Consider the following 14,391-nt stretch of genomic DNA (forward strand, 5'->3'; position numbering starts at 1 on the left):
GTGAAATAGGACATGGGATTCACTCTTTTTAAAGATGAGATAGTTGATGCTTGGGAAGCTTAGGAAGGTTTCCCAAAGCCAGCTTCAGAACTAAAGGCAGGGAGTCTGACTCAGGGTGTTCAATCTCAGCACTACTGACGTTTGAGACCAGGCCATTCTCATGGGCCTGTCCTGGGCACTGCGTGGTGTTTGGCACCATCCCTGCCTCTACCCACTAGATGCTAAAAGCATCCCCCAGTGGTGACGACCAAAACTATCTCCAGACATGACCAAATATCCCCTGGGGACAAAATCAATGGCAGCTGAGCACCACTGCTCTGACTCAAAGGTGTCTGCTCCTAACCACCTGCCTTTGCTGCCGCTGGCTTCCCCCTGCTTCTTTGAGGCAAAAATCAGGTCGGACTAGCATCAGTGGCAAAGGAACCAGTCAGACCAGCTCATGTGACAGCTTTGACAGATCAAGCATTTTTGTCACATATTAGCTTTTGAGAATCAATATGCATAGGCTGGAATGACACCTTCAATAAATCAACATTCAGGCTATAACGAACCTATTAATATTCTGGGGAATTCATTGTGTACCGAGCCAGTCATTCAGATGACTATATGCCTTAGGTCTTTTTATGAAATAAATTAGATTTAATTTGGTAGGCTAGGCAGAATAGGCAGAGAGTGCCTTGCATTTCCTGGTTATACTAGTGTGTGGTGTGATAAAAAACTGAATAGGCATCTCCATCAAATGATTCTTGTAATGGGACATCCCCATTGGCTCTTTCTTTGAAATAAAACCCATGTCCTGTTTCCCTCTTCCTGATTCACCTTGCTCTTGCCTGTGTTCTATTTTTTTTTTTTTTTTTTTTTTGAGACGGAGTCTCGCTCTGTCGCCCAGGCTGGAGTGCAGTGGCGCGATCTCGGCTCACTGCAAGCTCCGCCTCCCGGGTTCACGCCATTCTCCTGTCTCAGCCTCTCCGAGTAGCTGGGACTACAGGCGCCCGCCACTACGCCCGGCTAATTTTTTTTGTATTTTTAGTAGAGACGGGGTTTCACCGTGGTCTCGATCTCCTGACCTCGTGATCCGCCCGCCTCGGCCTCCCAAAGTGCTGGGATTACAAGCGTGAGCCACCGCGCCCGGCCGCCTGTGTTCTATAATGGACAATGTGAACACTCAGACAGGGCTGATTTTCTAATCAATAGTAACAATTGGAGTTATAAATGAAAATATTATCATAGTAAACTATATTTATTTTAAAGTCCATAGGCTAGCTTGCATCTCCTCCCAAACCACTCTAATTTATATAGGAGGGGGTCAAAGTTTAGAGGAATACGAAGATGTTTCTAAAATTTAGATGCAATATGTGTAAGAGAGAAGTTTCTACTTGTGATGAATTTGTTAGAAATCAACATTTTTTTTGGACAGATTCACTTGAGAGAATGAAGAAAATTCAAGTAGAGAGAGGTATCCTGAGAAAAACAGAATATTTTAGACTGAACTGGAATAATCTGGAGACTTAGAACAATAATATATAAGACTTTATATATTATATATATTGCTTTATATTGAAATTTCATGGAATTATTTTAGCTCTTAAAGTATAGGAAAATCAGTTAAAGATGGAAACACTGATGAATCTAATGAGAATTTTAAACATGTAAGTTTATTTATCTTAAACTGTAAGATTCTATTAGGCTTTAAGACTGTAATTTTATGGAATGTGAGAGTTCTAAGGTACCTTAAGATTATGTAGAAGAGATGTTTACTTTTCAGCAAAGAAAATATTATCCAGGGCCGGGCGCGGTGGCTCACACTTGTAATCCCAGCACTTTGGGAGGCCGAGGCGGGCGGATCACGAGGTCAGGAGATCGAGACCACGGTGAAACCCCGTCTCTACTAAAAAATACAAAAAATTAGCTGGGCGTGGTGGCGGGTGCCTGTATTCCCAGCTACTCGGAGAGGCTGAGGCAGGAGAATGGCGTGAACCTGGGAGGCGGAGCTTGCAGTGAGCCGAGATTGCGCCACTGCACTCCAGCCTGGGCAACAGAGTGAGACTCCGTCTCAAAAAAAAAAAAAAAAAAAGAAAATATTATCCAGAAACCCATTAAAAAAAATAAACTATTTATTTTTAATAAAGTAAGCTTCTTTTTGGTGAACACAAACTTTTGAAATTTAGTTTTGTGAAAGACACATGTAATCATGTATTATTTCATTCTTTCTATATTTCATTACATTGCCTAGATCAAGCAAACACTGATATACCCAGACAAGTGTGGCAAACAGTTATGTGTTTTTTTTAAACACCTCATTTTGCAATTTTGTAATGCACTTTATTAAACAGAAACTTTAGCTCAAGGCTGTGCAAAATAACGAATTTCTAGTTTCTGCTATGAGTATGTATATGTTGTTTTTGTTTGTAAATAGTCTATGATACATTTAAAAATGAAATTTGAAGTCAGATTTCATGCACAGAACCATGAGGACTTTAGGAAGATGTTCTGACAAGCAGTGGTGTGAATGCAGCTTCTCACATAAGAGGTGAGTTAACAGAGGCTCGGAGCAGATAAGTAACTGGTGCAGAGTCACAGGCTGGCAGAGCAAGGATCAGAACGTAGGTCCTCTGCCTTTTAAGCTTGTGCTCTTTTTGGTTCATACTGCGTCTATTATTAAATTACTTAATTTATCAGAGCAAAAAGCAAAACCTTAGGGATGCTATTAGCAATTTACTATTTCCAGTTCTTTTGGGAATCTGTTAATTGCCCTTTCATAAATGCTGCTCATTATGATTAAGACTTTGATTAAATGTGGAAGTCTAGAATTCATATGTTACAGACAGATTTAATATTAATTTAAAGCACCAGAGCAGAATGAATTGTGCATTCCAATTTTTTAGCTCTATCATACACTCTTTAATCAAGGATTTTTCAAGAACTTGCTTTGGGCTAGCAGGACCTGATTTTTCCCCTCAGGAAGCTCACAGTTTAATTAAGGAGAGCTCATATTAGTAACAATACACAACGGTGTCTGAGTAAGAGTTTAGGGGAGGTGTAGCTCGGCTTCATGGAGGTTAGGGGCAAGTGAGTTTAGTGAATAGGTGCCACTGAGTGAGACAGGGAAAGACGGGTGTCCTGGTTGAGGGGCAATGAGGTAGGGATGACTAATGCTTATGGACCATTGCCTGATAAACACTGTGTCCAGGACTGTATATGGATCATGTTTAATCCAAAAGCAATTCTGAGTGAAGTCCTATCCCTCAACCCTTTTTACAGGAGAAGACATTGAGGCAGAGACCCATGAAGTGGGCTTGCTCAGTAACAACTGTTCAGTGAAGGGGCTGGGACTCCCAGCACTTGCCTGGTTCAGCTCACACTACTGTCTCCTTCCTATACTGCCCCTTCGCCCATCTGTGTGAGCCAAGGCAAGAAAGACAGTCTGGGGCCTGTGGGACGGCAAAGACATTTTCTAGAACTAAGAGTGTATGTTGGGAAGGCAATGAGATGGGTTTGGAAAGGTTAGTTTGGGTAAGGCTTGAAAAGCCAGAAAAAGGATTTTAGACTATGTTCTAAGGCTTCACCAGTTTGTAGACCATCCGATTCACATTTTGATGGTCACTTAGGTAAAATAAGATCTATTTTAGCCTTGCAAACAACTACAAGGAGAAATTAGTTGAATAATATTAAATATTGACTACTGATATGATAAGATGTGTATCCATGTAGGAGGTAAGCGTTGTGCCTTCTTTTCCATTCATTCAGAAAAAGCGCCTATGGAGGCTCGCGATAGAGAGGCACCATGCTCATTGCTTTGGGCATACCCTGCCTCCAGCATGAAGTCTGGCATTAGGAATTTCCCATTAATGTTCAGTGAACGAATGAATGGAATTTCCTGCCCTGCTCCTTGCCTCCCTCCCTTGCCACCTCCCCCTACCTTCCTTTCTCTTTTTCTTCCCTCCCATCGTTAAACACATATTTACTGAATACCTACAAAACTTCTATGACTAAAACCAATGAGATTCTCCCATGAAATGGGGTGGAGAGAGGGGAGAGGCAGAAAATAAGCAAGGCGATTGAATAAATAATGTAATTCCAGTTAGTGATAAGTGATGAGGTAGGCAGGGCTGACTTACAGGATAGATCATGCAGTGGTTGGGGAAGACATGCTCTAAGCAGGCCTCTCTTGGGAGGGGACACCTGTTCAGAGGGCTAAATGAATGGAGGCAGCCATGCAAAAAGCTGAAGGAAGGTCCTCCGGGAGAGTCAAGGCCCTAGGAAGAGGACAAGTCTGGTTCATTTAGAGAACACCATGAAGGGCCAGGGTACTGGCGCATTGTCAACAAGCGGAAAGTGATCGGGCCGAGGACAGAAGGCCAGGTCACGTAGGTCTTTGCAGTGTGAGAAGAACTCCAAATTTTATTCTCCGGAGTGGAGCTGCTTAAACTGTTAGTATAAGTTATAATGGAATTTAAGTAATGTTCACAGATGAGTAGAGAAGATAACAGAGACCGAGAAGGATATTTGAATTTATTATTTTAATTAATTTTGTTAGAGATAGGGTCTTCCTCTGCCACGTAGGCTGAAGTGTGGTGGTGCCATCATAGCTCACTGCATGAATTCCTGGGCTCAAGTGATCTTCCTGCCTCAGGCTCCTGAGTAGGTGGGACTACAGGCATGCACCACTACACCTGGCTAATTTTAAAATTTTTTTGTAGAGGTAGGGTCTCACTATGTTGCCCAGGCTGGTCTTGAACTCGGCCTCAAGTGATCCTCCCACCTTGGCCTCCTGAAGTGTTGGGATTACAGGCGTGAGCCACCACACCTGGCCTAACAAGGAATTTTTGACAGTGAATCTTGACTACTAAGAGACTAGGGGACCATGAAAGAAAACAGTACATTAACCAGGAAAAGGATGGCTGACACATTGAATGATGAAGAGGAATTAAGGCAGCGGAAAATTGAACACAGGCCCTTGGAGATGAAGAGGTCACGAGTTACCATTGGCTGATAACCCACTGTGATGACATTTCTCAGAAACGAGGCGACTAGAAGAAAAACATGAAAGAAAAGGGGGCTAAGAGTTTTCGGAATTCTCATAATACTTTTTAAAAAGAGTCTCAAAAATCAAAAGCAGTTTTGGCATACTGATTTCTAAGACAGAATTCATTCTCCTTCTTCCTGTCCCTCCCTTCCTTCCTTTTCTTAATAGAAATTGTTTTATTTATACATTTTGTATTTTAGTTGCCTTGTCAGTTAAGTGATTATATTCATACTGGAAAAAAAAAAAAAAAAACATGGGCAATATAATCATAAAAATAAAAATTTCTGGCCGGGCACAGTGGCTCATGCCTGCAACCCCAGCACTTTGGGAGGCCGAGGTGGGTGGACCACCTGAGTTCAGGAGTTCAAGACCAGTCTGGCCAACATGGTGAAACCCCGTCTCTACTAAAAATACAAAAATTAGCCAGGCATGGTAGCGCACACCTGCAGTCCCAGCTACTCAGGAGGCGAGGCAGGAGAATCACTTGAACCCTGGAGGGCAGAGGTTGCAGTGAGTCAAGATGGCGCCACTTCACTCCAGCCTGGGCGAAAGAGCAAAACTCCATCTCAAAAACAACAACAACAACAAACCCCAAACAAAAACAAATTTCTATATTTTAAAATGATGTATGTAATAATTGTTTTTGCTATACTTGGAACTTTTTTTTTTTTTAACCTACTAGGGATCTAATATTTGAATTATTTATGCAGGAATTCCTAGATTGTCATTACTACAACATTTATGGTATATTTCTTCCTTGAATTGTTGAGACCTGATTTATTAGGTGAAGGATGACATTGTTTTCAAGGGAAAGGAATGCTGTTAAAAACCAAGCTGTTACACAAAGGCTTTCCTCCAGGCTCTGCAGGAACTCCCCAATTCTTGGCTTGTTGCTGATTATGCTAACACCAACTTCTGGATACATTTGAGTTCCGATGGCTCCTGCCATACTGCTCCCAATTACTTGAAGCTGGGCATCCAATTCCCACAGTAACTCCTAGGTTCTCCTTGCCCATCTGTTCCTGCAGTGGCATCAAGCCCCAGAAAGAAGGTAGCTGTTAGAATATTCCAACTTAATGTCTTACCAGGAGGACCTAGACCAGCAATTACAATACAATGACGTAAGCATTTTCCTCCTCTAGTCAAGTTGAAGAAGAAAAGAGGAGCCGACAAATATAAGGCCAAGGAGTATCCCTGGTCACGAAGGCTTTGAACTCTTACCCAGGTGTGGAGAGCCACCTTTGGCGTGCTCCCTCTCAGCACAAAAGTGCCATGGCGGTGGTCTGTCCCTCTAATCTATGTAAATCTCTACTTTTCTTTCTTTCTCTCTTTCCTTTTTTTTTTTTGAGACAGAGTCTCACTCTGTTGCCCAGGCTGGAGTGCAGTAGCACGATCTCAATCTTGGCTCACTGCAACCTCTGCCTCCTGGGTTCAAGTGATTCTCCTGTCTCAGCCTCCCAAGTAGCTGAGCTTACAGGCAGGCACCACCACGCTCAGCTAATTTTTGTGTTTTTAGTAGAGATGGGGTTTCTCCATGTTGGCCAGGCTGGTCTCGAACTCCTGACCTCAGGTGATCCTCCCACCTTGGCGTCCCAAAGTGCTGGGATTACAGGTGTGAGCCACTGCGCACAGCCAGATCTCTCTACTTTTTATAGATACAGAGAGGGTTTGGCTGTGTCCCCACCAAATCTCATGTCAAATTGTAATCCCCAGTGTTGACTGGATTGTGGGGGTGGGGTTCTCATGCTTGTGTGAGCACCATCCCATCGGTGCTGTTCTCGTGATCATGAGTGAGTTATCATGAGATCTGGTTGTTTAAAAGTGTGGCATATCTTCTCCCTCTCTCTCTTCCCCCTGCTCCCGCCATATGAGATGCCTGCCCCCCTTTTGCCTTCTGCCGTGATTGAAAGTTTCCTGTGGCCTCTCCAGAAGCCAAGCAGGTGCCAGCATCATGCTTCCTATCCAGCCTGTGAAACCATGAGCCAATTAAACATCTTTTCTTTATAAATCACCCAGTCTCGGGTATTTCTTTACAGCAGTGCGAGGACGAACTATCACAGATACCATTGCCTGTGTTCAGATTTCTTTGGAGTTGAGCACTTTCAGTTATATATCAGATGACTTCAAGATCTTTTGAAATGATTTGGTTCTCTTAGAAAGCTTTGTATGGACAGTTGGGTAGGTGGCTGGGCTGATGGGCAGAGTGATGCCTGAAGGAAGAAGGATCATACTCATTCATTTCCCCAAGGCTTTCTCGATTGCTCTGTGAACCACACAGGGAGCGTGAGAGGGCGTTGATGGGGTTTGTTTCAGGATGCTCTACTGCACCTGGTTGAACATCGTTGGTTGGGTTGTTCTTGTTAGTCCAAAGGGAGAGGGAGTCTAAGAGTGTGCTGTGAGTTGGAATCTTGGAGAAACAACGTACAAAGCTTGTGATTTGGGCAAATCCACTCTGCACCTTTCAGTGCTGGCATATTAGGTAAAGACACACATTTCAGAGTGGCGTGTAGAGAAGTTCAAATCCCAGCCATTTCATTTGCTCCTGGAACTTTGTACGGGAAAGTGACTTAACTTCCTTTTTTTTTTTTTTTTTTTTGAGATGAAGTCTTGCTATGTCACCCAGGCTGGAGTGCAATGGTGCAATCTCGGCTCACTGGAACCTCCGCCTCCCAGGTTCAGGCAATTCTCCTGCCTCAGCCTCCCGAGTAGCTGGGATTACAGGTGCCTGCCACCACGACTGACTAATTTTTGTATTTTTTAGTAGAGATGGGGTTTCACCATGTTGGCCAGGCTGGTCTCGAACTCCCGACCTCAGGTGATCCGCCCGTCTTGGCCTCCCAAAATGCTGGGATTACAGGCGTGAGCCACTGTGCCCGGCCTATGACTTAACTTCTTTAACCTTGTTTTTTATCCTTTCTAAGACAAGGGTCAAAACATTACCTTCCTCACGGGATTGTTGGGAGAATTAAGTTAGGTAAAACTCATAAGACGTATAAGAATTGCCATCAAGTAAATGCTCAGTACATGTTAGCTGTCATCCATCTTGTTGTTGAGAACCAAATTAAATATCACTCTATAAGTGAAAGTACTTTGTTAAGACCTAAATCAATGTTAATTATTATAATGATGAGGTTGAGTATTGCTTCATCCTTGATGCTACTCTCCCTCAGTAACTCTGCCAATGATTTAAAGATATAGAAGCTATTCTTGTCAGAGGGATGGCACAGGCCCAGGGTGGGTCTCCTGGTAGGACAAGACCAAGATTAAGGCCTTCCGGTGACAGTTGAAATTGATAAGGGGTAAAAGTAAAAGTTTCTTTTATGTTCAAAAATGAGGTGCATTAAGAAATCCTGGGAGGAGACCCAGCTTGGGAGCAGTCAACGTGGAAAGTTCCTGGGGGTTTTAGTTGATGGTCACCTAATGCTGTTTTGGGCTGAAGACCAGAACTGCTAAATTCCGTCTCTAATCATAAGACAGTTGAAGTTTTGTACTTTGTTCTAGACACCGCATCTTAGGAGGGCCTTATTATATATATTAGGTAGAAAGAACCTTGGCAAGTCAGAGGTTTGAAAATACGGTGGGTGAAGGAGCTTTAAATGTTTGAAGTTGCCATCTAAAACAAGGATTATACATGCTTCTTGCTAGCATGGAAAGTGAAACTGTGACAGAGAAGTGGGTACTGGTGAGAGAAAGAATATAATTTCACAAAAGAAAAACTCAATAGTAATCTCTGCAGCCAAAATGGCATGCATTGATGAATGTGCTGTTCCCAGTGGATTTGAGTAGAGGCTGGTGATTGTGGGAAGATTCTCACACTGGGTGTCATGTTAGACCAGCTGACCTCTAAGGGCCTTATCAAGTTTTATGATTTTATAATATAGCAGGCTGTACAGACCATTTTTAATATAGTCTTAATTTTTATAAAAATGTATTCATGCATATATGTAGTTGTAAAACATAACCATTAAATTCTAGTTAAATGCCACCAAAGATGAAAATAATAAAGTAGCTTCAAATTGTACTTATTGCAAGATGACCTATCTGAAATGTCTTCTTGGTCGTATTATAAGAGGACTTAAGATGCTGAAGGGGAGGATCATAGCCTATTCATATTTCCATCTCCCACAAAGTGTCTGGCACACATGTAATAATTAAAGTAGACAATCTTTATTGAATGTTCTCTTGTTTAAAGAAGTATTTAAAGCCCATTATATTTAATAATTCACTTAACTATCAAAACTGCTCAATAATTTTGACACTATCATTATTCCATTTGACTCATGAGGACACTGGCACTCACTGGGGTTTAAATGACTTGGCCAACATCACACATCTAATAAGTGCCAGGGCTGATATTTGAACTCAGAAAGTCTGGTTCCAGAGCTTGTGTTCTTTACCATCACACTCTACTGCCTCTCCTAATAGAAGGTACTTGGTCAGTGTTTATCCAGTTGATGAACTGATGGATAGATGGACAAACAGAAGGACTAACGGGGGTTCCAGCACAGAGTCACCTGAATATGTGGCAGTAAACAAAGGGCACCGATTACATAAAGAGCAGATGCAGAAAGGGCCGATGAGGGAGGGACGCTGGTAACACCTCCGTCACTGTTCTTCTTTGAGTTGATTCTGCATTGAGCATCTTGGGGTGAAACAGAAGGACATGCATTAGCACAGAGAAGCAAGAGCTCCTTCTCTTGGGTTCTTCCTCTCTCTTTGCAGAGGAGATGTTTTCTGTCAGAATGATTAGTTAGAAGTGAACAATGAAGGCCCTCAATTAGCATTCCTTCAAAATGCCATCTGTAAGTGACTAAAGATGTGACAGCTGGAAGGCAGAACACAGGGCTAACTCCGCACAGACAAGACAAGAGTCGGGGAGGCAGGGCCGCTCGATCAGCCGTTTCCAGCATGTTAACAGGTCCACCCACTAAACTAAACAAATGCTTTCTTCCTACCATGGAGACAGAAACTGAAAAATAATTTTTGACAGCACTGTATGATTTAGTGGGTACTTGCAGACACAGCCTATACTTAGTTTTATACCATATTTAATAGAACATTTCAAACTGTCATAATTATTTGGCAGCTTTTAAAAAATAAGAAATAAATAAAAAAATAGCAAACGCCCCTCTGGGTTACTCATTGCAATGAAAATACCGTATCATCAGGACTTTGTGATGTCTTGGCAACTCTTACCCCAACTCTATCCAACACCTGCTCTCCAGGTAGGTCAAGGTACTTGACTACTTCAAAGCCTCAACAAAAATGTTCTCCATCACCAAGTTATCAGGTGTCCACGTCAGCTGAGAAGCCTGACTGGTCCTTTTCATGCCTGTGGAACAAGGGACTGAATTTTAAGGAGAGTGGAGACCTTGTGTTACTTACATTCTGCATTCAAGAAACTATTTCTATGAAGTTTAATGATCAATGATGTTTTTTCCTTCAAAACTATCCAAAGACTTCAAATCTGTTTGTAAAAGGAGGCACTGGATTGAACTGAATTTCTAGTTTCTTCATCGACTGGTTCCTTCATTCAGTAACAAAACTGAACATTTTAATGTGCTGACACTGTATGAAAATGGTCTGCAATAAGCACATGTATTCCCATCTTATGGGCAAAGAAATGGGCTGGAGAGGTTTCAGTAACATACTTCGGCTGGCTGAGATGCATCTGATGAACTTTGTGCTTCCAGTGAACTTGTAAGATCCAGGTCTCCAGCCGAACGTCAAGTTCTTCTAGGATTTGTCCCCAGCCTTTCCCCAGTCTTCTGGGACTCCTCCCCCCTTGCTCCGCCTTGAACTGTGTTGTTGACACCTTTCTTGTCCTCTACACTGTTAAACGATTCTAGAGTGGTGCTATACATTGGAAATAAAATGCGAACCAGGCCGGGCGCAGTGGCTCACGCTTGTAATCCCAGCACTTTGGGAGGCCGAGGCGGGCGGATCATGAGGTCAGGAGATCGAGACCACGGTGAAACCCCGTCTCTACTAAAAATACAAAAAAAAAAAAAAAATTAGCCGGGCGTGGTGTGGTGGCGGGCGCCTGTAGTCCCAGCTACTCGGAGAGGCTGAGGCAGGAGAATGGCGTGAACCCGGGAGGCGGAGCTTGCAGTGAGCTGAGACTGCGACACTGCACTCCAGCCTGGGTGACACAGCGAGACTCCGTTTCAAAAAAAAAAAAAAAAAAAATGCGAACCACACATATAAATTGTATTTTAATATCCACTTTAGGAAAGCAAAAAGAAGCAGGTGAAAGTAATTTTGATAATATATTTTATTTACCACAATATATCAAAAAATTTCTTTCATCCTGTAATCAGCATAAAAATTACTAATAAGAGATTTTATATTCTTTTATGGTATTAAGTCTTTGAAATCTGGTTTGTATTTTACATTTGCAACACACCTCGCTTTGGACTAGCCACATTTTGAGTGCTCCAAGGACGCTGGCTAGTGGCTACTGCATTGCCCGGCACAGTCCTCGGGGAGGGAAGGAATTCTTAGTTGTTAACGTGTCAGACAACATGCTATGGCTCGTAGTTGTCCTCCTGATGTGTATCTTCTCCTCCCGTCCGCAGTATTAGAAGCCTTCACTGGGCACGTGTCTGCCAGGTACAGACTACATTTCCTGGCCTCTCCTGCACTCAGGGTCCCATGTGACTGGATCTAGCGACTGAGACGTAAATGAAAGTGAAGTGTGCCATTTCTGGGTTATGCCCTTAAATAGGACATGTGCCCACCCCTTCTCCTTCTCTCTTTGTGCAAGCTGGAGGGCAGGAATGGTGCCAGTCACCTTCAACCACCTGAGCATACTCAAGGGACAGCAGAGCCACAGACAGGAGCTTCTGTTTCCTCACCACAGAGCCAGCCATGGGGACTGTGTCCTGAGAGAAAGAGGTTCCTGCTTTGTTCACACAACTGAGGTTCATCTTTGACAAGCACGGTCATCTTCATTAACTTTCATCATTTCTAGAGCCTAATTCCATGCTCTCTTGGTGGGGTTAGACCCAACTCTTTCTTCAGGTCTCAGTGAAGCTTTATTTCAGCAGGGAGGCCTTTCTAATGTTCGGAAGACTCGGTTAGAGCCCTCACTCCATACTACCATGGCACCCTGAGCTTCCCCTTTCTCAGCATCCGTGCACAGGGTTATTTAATGTTGGTGTTCATTCTAGACCTCTGCGTCATGGGGGCAGACCGTGACCATCTTCTGGGCACTTGGCACAGTATTTAGCATTTAGTGCCAAATACTTGTTCAAAGAATAAACGTAATTAAGAGGCTTAACATGTAAGTGACATGCTCTTGCCCTTCCAGGTTTGATGGGAATACAGAATCTCTTTAGATTTTCCTGGTTCCTGTTAGAGAGCATCAGAATGACAGTGCACACAGGCAAGGCTAGCTGGGAGGACCGAGTGGCCTGAGTGTCATGGGTTGAGTTGTATCCCTTACAAAGATATGCTGACGTCCTAACATCCAGTACCTCGGAATGAGATCTTCTTTGGAAATAGTGTCATTGTGGATGTAATCAGTCAAGGTAAGGTGTATTAGTCTGTTCTCATGCTGCTAATAAAGACATACCCGACACTGGGTAACTTATAAAGAAAAGAGGTTTAACTGACTCACAGTTCCACATGGCTGGGGAGGCCTCACAATCATGGCGGAAGGCCAGTGAGGGAGCAAAGGCACTTCTTACATGGTGGCAGGCAAGACAGCATGTGCAGGGGACCTCCCCTTTATAAAACCATCAGATCTGGTGAGACTTACTCACTACCACAAGGACAGTATGGGGAAAGCCACCCCCATGATTCAATTATCTCCACCTGTCCCAGCCCTTGATATGTGGGGATTATTACAATTTAAGGGAGATTTGTGGGGACACAGCCAAACCATATCATAAGGTCATACCAAAGTAGGTCGGCTCTAACTGAAACATGGCTGGCATCCTCGGAAGAAGAGAAGAAGAGGTGGGAGACACAGCGAGAAGGTGGCCATGCGACGATGGGAGCAGAGACTGGAGTGACACAGCCACAAGCCAAGGATTGCTGGCAAACACCAGAAGCCAGAAGATGCAAGGAAGGATTCTTCCCCATGGGTTTCAGAGGAACATGACCTTGGAGGCACCTTGATTTCAGACTTCTGGCCTCCAGAACCGTGAGACAACACATTCTGCTGTTCTATGCCACCCAGCTTGTGGCACTTTATAATGGCAGCCCTAGGAGCAAATACATCAAGGCAGGAAACCCCTCACAAACCTGCTGGTGTGCCCATTCCTCCTGGCTACGACTCCAAAGCCTGTTCCCAGGGGTCAGCCCACAGGCCAGGGCCAGGCGGCATTGCTGGCTAGTGGCCTGCAGGAGGGGCGCTTATCAGTACTTCCTCGCTCCCAACATGAAAAGTCAGGTAAAGAAGTACAGGAAGCTCTGCCAAGGAGTAGAAGGGATTTGTACCTCCTTAGGACAACTTCCCAGGGAAGGGCGAGTGGAGGACAGGGTGTCCCCACTACAGGAAGAAAGAGAGACATTATCATTCAGCTCTCACAGACATTCCTCCTTCAAAACAGACCCTCTGGCAAAGGCTATCCTTTAAAGAAAAAAAAGTTCTTGCTCCTCTGTCTTGAACTGAGAATAAATTAGGAGAGATAAGAGACAGATATTACTCCTTTTTAAAACTCTGCATTCCCATTGAAAAGAGTCAAGGCTACAATTCTCAAGTCTGCGTGTGTGTGTACAGTGCTTACATCTCTCTCTTACACATACGCACACGCACACACACACACACACACACACATCCCACTTACAGACTGAATACTTTGCACCACAAAGTATTTTCAGCTGCTCTTCTCGCTCCTTTCCCTTTCAATTCAGAAGGCTAACTCCAGCTCAATTATCTCTTCCTTTTGACAGAATTCACATCAAATGCAAACAAGATGAGACCAGGATTCTGCCTGGTTCTGTTGCCAAGGTGGGTGGGAAGTCGGCAGCAGGGATCAGTAGCTGTAGCTGCTTCAGCCTTTGTTGAGGCTAACTCTCCTCCCAAGGTGTCTCAAATAGAAAGGCTTGTTCCTGATGCTTTCCAATTATTTTCACTTCAAAGAAATACTTTAATATATTTAGTTCAAATTGCATGATGGTAATTATGCTTCTGAATCTGATCAAATGACGGGAGAGAGGAAACCTTTGCTTCCATGAGGGGAAATTTGTTCTTCAATAGATGGATCTAATTTTCCATAGTGGGAGGACTCACAAGCACTGAGACTGGCTTTTTTCATTAGTTATTTATAAAGCTCTTATTAGATTGGTTAAATTCACATGTGGGAAAAAAGATAAATTATTGTTAATCAATTTCTAACCTATTCTATTCATAATTT

At 43.3% G+C, this 14,391-nt stretch overlaps 1 protein-coding gene across 11 annotated transcripts in view; it reads right to left on the bottom strand.

Annotated features, from left to right (window-relative positions):
- The window catches only part of PRKN (parkin RBR E3 ubiquitin protein ligase), a 1,409,627-nt gene that overhangs the window by 139,616 nt on the left and 1,255,620 nt on the right, over window positions 1–14,391 (bottom strand). The gene's annotated exons all lie outside the window — the stretch shown is intronic.

This window comes from Hylobates moloch, unplaced genomic scaffold, assembly GCF_009828535.3.
Source record: "Hylobates moloch isolate HMO894 unplaced genomic scaffold, HMol_V3 SCAFFOLD_2, whole genome shotgun sequence".
In the NCBI taxonomy this organism is placed as follows: domain Eukaryota; kingdom Metazoa; phylum Chordata; class Mammalia; order Primates; family Hylobatidae; genus Hylobates; species Hylobates moloch.